Genomic DNA, 7228 nt, shown 5'->3' with positions numbered 1-7228 from the left:
GGAGGAGTAGATTACATCTATCATCATGTAGATTACATATATCATCCTGTAGATTACATCTATCATCCTAATGGATTACATCTATCATCATGTAGATTACATATATCATCCTGTAGATTACATCTATCATCCTAATGGAGGAGTAGATTACATATATCATCCTGATGGAGGAGTAGATTACATCTATCATCCTGTAGATTACATCTGTCATCCTAATGGAGGTGTAGATTACATCTATCATCCTGTAGATTACATCTATCATCCTAATGGAGGAGTAGATTACATCTATCATCCTGTAGATTACATCTATCATCCTGTAGATTACATATATCATCCTAATGGAGGAGTAGATTACATCTATCATCCTAGTGGAGGAGTAGATTACATCTATCATCCTAATGGAGGAGTAGATTACATCGATCATCCTGTAGATTACATCTATCATCCTAATGGAGGAGTAGATTACATCGATCATCCTGTAGATTACATCTATCATCCTGTAGATTACATCTATCATCCTGTAGATTACATCTATCATCCTGTAGATTACATCTATCATCCTAATGGAGGAGTAGATTACATCTATCATCCTGTAGATTACATCTATCATCCTAATGGAGGAGTAGATTACATATATCATCCTAGTGGAGGAGTAGATTACATCTATCATCCTGTAGATTACATCTATCATCCTAATGGAGGAGTAGATTACATCTATCATCCTAATGGAGGAGTAGATTACATCTATCATCCTAATGGAGGATTCAAGGTTAGTTATTAATTTGATCTTTATTTCTGGATTTTGTGAAGGCTATATTTTGCTGGAAAATGGCTGTGCTTATTGTGGTTTGGTGGAGACCTAACATAATTGTTTGTAGTGCTTTCACTGAAAAGCCTGTTTGAAATCGGACACTTTGGTGGGATGAACAACGATAATAGCTTTAAAATGATATAAGACACATGTATGTTTTCGGAATCGTAATTATGAGATTTCTGTAGTTTGAATTTTGGCGCCCTCTATTTTCACTGGTAGTTGTCATATCGATCCTGGTATCGGGCATTAAATATAAATATATATCTATTTTTCTCCTCCCTTTTCTCTCTTTCTCCCCTCCTCTCTCTGCCTCCCTTTCTCTCTCCACCCCTCTCTCTGCCTTCCTCTCTCTCCACCCCTCTCTCTGCCTTCCTCTCTCTCCCCTCCTCCCTCTGCCTCCCCTGCTCTCTGCCTCCCTTTCTCTCTTTCCCTCCTCTCTCTTTGCCACTTTCTATCTGTCTCTCTCGCTCTCCCTCTAGGACCAAATGAAATGATTTTTACTTTGACTTTCCTGTATCATGACTGGCACACACACACACACACACACACACACACACACACACACACACACACACACACACACACACACACACACACACACACACACACACACACACACACACACACACACACACACACACATGCGACATAGCCTTTTTCTCCTAACACTGACTTCAGTTCTTGCCCACTCACATTCACACTGAGACCTTGAGTCTGCTGCTATTCTACAGTGTGAAAACATCTATTTAATGGACCAGTGTGGTGTGAGAGTGTGTCAGAGATACGAGGAGAGAGAGATGGAGAGAGAGATGTTGAGAGAGAGAGAGACACAGACAGAAAGAGAGAGGGAGAAAGATACATGGATGAGAGAGAGAAAGAGAAAGAGAAAGAGAGCGAGAGCTGAAGAGAGACAGACAGACAGACAGACAGACAGAGGGAGATGGAGAGAGAGAGACAGACAGAGGGAGATGGAGAGATGGAGAGAGAGAGACAGACAGAGGGAGATGGAGAGATGGAGAGAGAGAGACAGACAGAGGGAGAGATGGAGAGATGGAGAGAGAGAGACAGACAGAGGGAGATGGAGAGAGACATGTGGAGAGAGAGAGACAGACAGAGGGAGATAGAGAGAGAGAGAGACAGACAGAGGGAGATGAAGAGAGAGAGAGAGAGACAGACAGAGGGAGATGGAGAGATGGAGAGAGAGAGACAGACAGAGGGAGATGGAGAGATGGAGAGAGAGAGACAGACAGAGGGAGAGGGAGAGATGGAGAGAGAGAGACAGACAGAGGGAGGTGGAGAGATGGAGAGAGAGAGAGAGACAGACAGAGGGAGATGAAGAGAGAGAGAGAGAGACAGACAGAGGGAGATGGAGAGATGGAGAGAGAGAGACAGACAGAGGGAGATGGAGAGATGGAGAGAGAGAGACAGACAGAGGGAGAGGGAGAGATGGAGAGAGAGAGACAGACAGAGGGAGGTGGAGAGATGGAGAGAGAGAGACAGACAGACAGAGGGAGATGGAGAGATGGAGAGAGAGAGACAGACAGAGGGAGAGGGAGATATGGAGAGAGACAGCCGCAGGACAATGCTTTGAGTAGGGGTTTTCTGAGTGATTATTGAGATGTGGCTGTCAGTGAAAAGCATCTACAAAATGTGTGAAGATAATGTGTCTTGAATATAATTTAAAATGTTGAGACAAGAAGAAGGGGAGGAGGGGTGTGTGGTGAAGATATTGGCGTGCCTCTCTCCAGAATGCGCTCAGCTCTCCAGCATGCACTGAGCTGTCTCCAGACAATTCTTGCACATTCATTGTTTTATTGTGTTGAATTGTTTGCCCTTTGATGGTTTATATATTGTTTTTATCCATCTTCATTACGTCATCAGCAGTACATTTAGGACCTGTCCCTATCATTTGGTTACATTCATTTCTGTTATACCACAGCATTGGTGAATACTCGTTTCTCATTGGCTAGAAGGGCATTCTAGAACGGGACAGTTGGAACATATATCGACCTCGCAGCCATGACGCAATAATATGCACCTACACCTGCGGACAGCTGCAAAGTTACAGCAAGCCAAACCAAACAGAGAGTGAATGCATTGTAAACGAGTTAATAACATAGCTAGCTAGTATTTCTTTTGTCTTTACAGAGACATGTTTTTATGGCGCATCTGATGACCCTAACATGGTGATGAACATTCATTTCTCTGGTCTCTACTATGCTGTCAAATACCTTCCACGTGTTTCTTGTTTGCCCAGTTGTTTTCAGTAACTGGTATTGTTGAATTGGGTTGTCATGTTGGCAGGTTCGCTAGCAACGAACTATTTAGCTTCTAGCCTAGTGTTTGATATGCAATGCGATCTCCCTCGTAATGAATAGTGTCCTGGTGACAAAAGGCAAACTTTTCTAGCTGTGCCAAGCAAAATAGGGCATCATCTGCTCATTGTTATGGATGTGTCCAAACGTCAATAGAAAACAGCTACTTTGCTGTTATTTTGGCTGCAGACGTCATGGCTAGCAGTAGCCAGCTGGCTAACTAGTAAGGAATAAGAATATTGCCAGCGAGCATGGCATGCGAACAGAAAGAAGAACGAACAAACTAATCGAACGAACAACTGGGCTGCATCTCTTGCAACCAAAAGATGAGAAAGTATGAATTTGCTTAGAGAAGTTAAAATATCAACAAAATCCAAAAAATAATATCGGTAAATGTACAGAACGTCTCTGTTTATCCCGTACTTAATGCATAGATTAATTAAAGTCTGTTTATCCCGTACTTAATGCATAGATTAATTAAAGTCTGTTTATCCCGTACTTAATGCATAGATTAATTAAAGTCTGTACTTAATGCATAGATTAATTAAAGTCTGTTTATCCCGTACTTAATGCATAGATTAATTAAAGTCTGTTTATCCCGTACTTAATGCATAGATTAATTAAAGTCTGTTTATCCCGTACTTAATGCATAGATTAATTAAAGTCTGTTTATCCCGTACTTAATGCATAGATTAATTAAAGTCTGTTTATTATAATGCATAGATTAATTAAAGTCTGTTTATTAATGCATAGATTAATTAAAGTCTGTTTATCGTACTTAATGCATAGATTAATTAAAGTCTGTTTATCCCGTACTTAATGCATAGATTAATTAAAGTCTGTTTATCCCGTACTTAATGCATAGATTAATTAAAGTCTGTTTAGATTAGATTAAAAGTCTGTTTATCCCGTACTTAATGCATAGATTAATTAAAGTCTGTTTATCCCGTACTTAATGCATAGATTAATTAAAGTCTGTTTATCCCGTACTTAATGCATAGATTAATTAAAGTCTGTTTATCCTGTACTTAATGCATAGATTAATTAAAGTCTGTTTATCTACTTAATGCATAGATTAATTAAAGTCTGTTTATCCCGTACTTAATGCATAGATTAATTAAAGTCTGTTTATCCCGTACTTAATGCATAGATTAATTAAAGTCTGTTTATCCCATAGATTAATTAAAGTCTGTTTAATGCATAGATTAATTAAAGTCTGTTTATCCTGTACTTAATGCATAGATTAATTAAAGTCTGTTTATCCCGTACTTAATGCATAGATTAATTAAAACCCGCAGTCATTTATTTCTCTTATTATTATAATGTGTTTAACTATATATAATATATATAATATTATAATATAATTATATATAGGCTATATATATATATATATTTTATTCTGCATTGTTGGGCCGTAAGTAAGCATTTCACTGTTGGTCTGTTTGTTATGAAGGCCATGACAGTAAGAGCATTGTCGAGAGTGGAAACGTTATTGACAGAGTTCACAGCCTGCTACACTTGTGAGAGACAAGTTTTGGTTCATTTCATAAACATCATTTACACGTTTTGTACATTTTTTCATTGTATTTTGTTTGGAGTGCTTCATGTGTGCATCTGGTTCCTCTGTCCTCATAATGTTGCTGGAGCCTGAGCATGAGAACTAGAACATAGAACTAGAACATAGAACTAGAACATAGAACTAGAACATAGAACTAGAACATAGAACTAGGATAACTGGCCTACTGCGCGCAAATGTAGGAAAATGCCCAATTGGGGATTTCTGATTGTCTTAAACTCACCACCACTAATAAACTGAGCTTCTCAGTCAACTACATCTGTTTTTTTTTTCATCCATTGTGAATTATAATCGTTCCTCACGGTAGGCTATTTGAAAAATCTTTCCAACACTCTCCTCTCAATCACCAGGCCTCGGTGTAAAAGAGCAAAATGTCTGAGGATCCCATATTGCAGTAGAAAATGTAATAAAATATCTGAACACATTTCCCTTTGCGCAGCTGTGTCCATCCCGAGAAACTCCGAGGGCCTGAAAAAGGTTAGTTGAAGATCGGAGATATAGGAGGATGGGACTCATTGTACTGACTGGTATGGAATCAACGGAATGGAGTCAAACATATGGTTTCTATATGTGAGATGTGTTTTTATGCCTCACATTTATTCCAGACATTACAATGAGCCCGTCTTCCTATAGCTCCTCCCACCAGCCTCATCTAGCTACTTGATACAATGTTGCAAGTTCGGTAGCCTCATCTAGCTACTTGATACAATGTTGCAAGTTCGGTAGCCTCATCTAGCTACTTGATACAATGTTGCAAGTTCGGTAGCCTCATCTAGCTACTTGATACAATGTTGCAAGTTCGGTAGCCTCATCTAGCTACTTGATACAATGTTGCAAGTTCGGTAGCCTCATCTAGCTACTTGATACAATGTTGCAAGTTCGGTAGCCTCATCTAGCTACTTGATACAATGTTGCAAGCTCGGTAGCCTCATCTAGCTACTTGATACAATGTTGCAAGTTCGGTAGCCTCATCTAGCTACTTGATACAATGTTGCAAGTTCAGTAGCCTCATCTGGCTACTTGATACAATGTTGCAAGTTCAGTAGCCTCATCTGGCTACTTGATACAATGTTGCAAGTTCAGTAGCCTCATCTGGCTACTTGATACAATGTTGCAAGTTCAGTAGCCTCATCTGGCTACTTGATACAATGTTGCAAGTTCGGTAGCCTCATCTAGCTACTTGATACAATGTTGCAAGTTCAGTAGCCTCATCTGGCTACTTGATACAATGTTGCAAGTTCGGTAGCAACAGCTTTATGGTCATTGGGCCGGACCTTCACCCAGTTGATTGTTTTTTGATACGATGTTGCACGTCACTAGCGGTAGCTCAAGTCAAGACAGATAGAAAGGGGAGGCAGACAGACAGAGTAGAGAGATTAATGCGATTGAAAGAATATTTTCAGTTCTTTTATTTGACTCTTATTTGTATGTTTTACTTAGTTGCCAATGGAAGATCTAGGCGGCCTACTATTACATTGGACTATAGGCTATCTGTGAGTTTAATTTCTTTAGCCTCCATTGGCTGATGGTGAATGAGTCCTCACGGCAGAGGCTGGTGATCTCAACATTTAGTGGAATTGTTGTTACTTTTAGATTTGATCATTTTTATTTTCTCCATTTGACAACGACTTTGAGAAACTAAAATGTTTTTTTTTTTTTTAAATGGAACTGTTTCACAGAAAATCATAACTGCATTATGGGTAAAAACGGATAAATTGTAAGCTTTCCCAAAACTTGAAGTCACACGCCGCCTAAGAATAGATCATTGTGAATACTGAGCACATTTCTCTGTACAGCATAATTACAATGGCTGTGAGATAAAGAGAGGGTTGTTGTAACTACTGTAAGATTACTACTGTCTATTAAAACAGAGTACACATGGACAGCTATGCGATCCATCATGGAGAAAAGCCCTCACCTCGATCCAGCACCAGCGGGCGGAAAGCACCACTTGTTGGGTTGCGTCCAGCACCGTGCTGCTTGCTAGACTAGTGGGTACTAGGTACACCTACCTACGTGTTTGGCAGGAGCAGGCATGCTAGCCGAGGGTGAGAGAATGCCATGTTCCTTGCTTGATATTGATTCCATTCCCTTTTCGTCAGGTTTAGAATTGTAAACTAATAGAGAATAGAAGTGGAACCACTATTGATCTGGGTTTCCATACTCAGCCCCCCCCCAGCCCCCCGCCCCCCCCAGGTGCACATTTTGTTTTTTCGCCCTCTAGCGCTACACAGCTGATTCAATAACTAACTGATCATCAAGCTTTGATGATTTCAATCAGCTGTATATAAATCTATAAACATACATTGTAACTTTACGAAGGTTTATTCACGTACAGCTATCTATAGCATACAGCGGGTACAGCTACATGCTAGCCGAGGGTGAGAGAATACCATGTTCCTTGCTTGATATTGTTTATCTAGCATACAGCGGGTACAGCGGGGTACTGCTACATGGTAGCCGAGGGTGAGAGAATACCATTGTTCCTTGCTTGATATTGTTTCCATTCCCTTTTCGTTTATC

Source organism: Oncorhynchus nerka, linkage group LG20, assembly GCF_034236695.1.
Source record: "Oncorhynchus nerka isolate Pitt River linkage group LG20, Oner_Uvic_2.0, whole genome shotgun sequence".
Taxonomy (NCBI): Eukaryota; Metazoa; Chordata; class Actinopteri; order Salmoniformes; family Salmonidae; genus Oncorhynchus; species Oncorhynchus nerka.
Note: the sequence above shows the minus strand (reverse complement) of the source record.